Genomic DNA, 1,599 nt, shown 5'->3' with positions numbered 1-1,599 from the left:
ACATTACTGTCGAACAAAAAACTAATTGTACACCAATTACAACATTTGATTCTATTGGACTGAATCTGTAAATTACTAAATATTATAAGAATAGTTTTCAATTTACTCAAAATATCACGCGTTAAAAATAATTAAAATAAAGCCACTTGTCAAGCCTCCTTCCTCCACCACGCAAACCACCAGCTCGTTTCCAAACCCCATCACACACACTCCACATATGTCTATATAAGCATCGCCATTGGTATATCAGTCACTTAAAGTCGCTCATAAAACAATACCAAACAACCATTACTTCACTTATAAATTATAAATTATAAGTCATAACTTGCAAAAACTACCAACAAAACCATAACTTCGCTCATAAATCTCTCACACAACCAACATATATATGGATTCCTTCACCGAGTCCTCGGGAAAGGCTCCCTTCGCATCCGTTTTTAGCTTAAACTGCAGCACAGGTACCATCAAGGGTGTAGCTGCTGAAAGAGATGTGAAACTGGCTTCAATGAACCCAAAGAAGCGAGCCGGAAGGAAGAAGTTTAGGGAGACTCGACATCCGGTGTACAGGGGAGTGAGGATGAGGGATAACGGTAAGTGGGTTTGTGAGGTGAGAGAGCCTAAGAAGAAGTTTAGGGTTTGGCTAGGGACACATCCCACTGCTGTAATGGCAGCAAGAGCACATGATGTGGCGGCGTTTGCCTTCAGGGGGCGACTGGCTTGTTTAAATTTTGCCGATTCGGTGTGGCGATTGCCGATCCCGAAGTCTAGCAGCATACATGATATACAAAAGGCTGCAGCAGAAGCTGCGGATGCTTTCAGATACACGAAGGAAGTGAAGGAAGTTGTGGAGATTGTTGAAACAATTGAGTTGCCGGAAATTCAGCTTTACGTGGATGAAGAAGATATTTTCGAGATGCCCGGATTGTTTGCCAGCATGGCGGAGGGACTGATGGTAGCACCTCCGGAGAGGCAGGTAGGGTATGGCAGCTATGGGGATCATACCATGGAATTTTGTGATGATGAGTCTTTATGGAGCTACTAGATATATATATATATATATATATATATATATATATATATATATATATATATATATATATATATATATATATATATATTACATCTGGAAATAAGATAAGAGTGAATGTTTTTTTTTTCTTTTTTCCCTCATGGCTTGAGCGTTTTTGTAGGAAAGTCAATGAGATGTAAATATATATACATGATATAAACTGTTTAAATCACTTCTCCAGTAATCTGGTTAGATATGTCGAAAAGAAGTCAGTTCCAGGTTTTGTAATAAACGTTTTCTTGAGTGTGCGTATATACCCACATATATATATTCCTTAATTTGGAAATAAAGATGGATTGATATGTTTTTTTTTTTCGTCATGGTTTGAGCGTTTTGATATCAGGAAAGCCAATGAGATGTACATATAGTACATCAGTTCAATGAAAGATAAACGGATTTAAATCACTTCTCGTGTAATTTGATGATTACATACGTACGTCGGGAAGAAGTCAGTTCCAGTTTTGGTAATAAACGTTTTCTTGAAGAAACACATATAAATGGAAAAAACGATGTATGTTTTGTCATCTATT

At 37.5% G+C, this 1,599-nt stretch overlaps 1 pseudogene; it reads left to right on the top strand.

The window, feature by feature from the left end:
- Positions 1–233: 233 nt before the first annotated feature.
- LOC145014671 (dehydration-responsive element-binding protein 1E pseudogene) lies at positions 234–1,347 on the top strand (annotated as a pseudogene).
- Positions 1,348–1,599: the final 252 nt, after the last annotated feature.

The sequence above is a fragment of the Lactuca saligna genome, chromosome 9 (genome assembly GCF_052625555.1).
Source record: "Lactuca saligna cultivar CGN05327 chromosome 9, ASM5262555v1, whole genome shotgun sequence".
Taxonomy (NCBI): Eukaryota; Viridiplantae; Streptophyta; class Magnoliopsida; order Asterales; family Asteraceae; genus Lactuca; species Lactuca saligna.
Note: the sequence above shows the minus strand (reverse complement) of the source record. Positions and strands in the feature narration are given on the sequence as shown.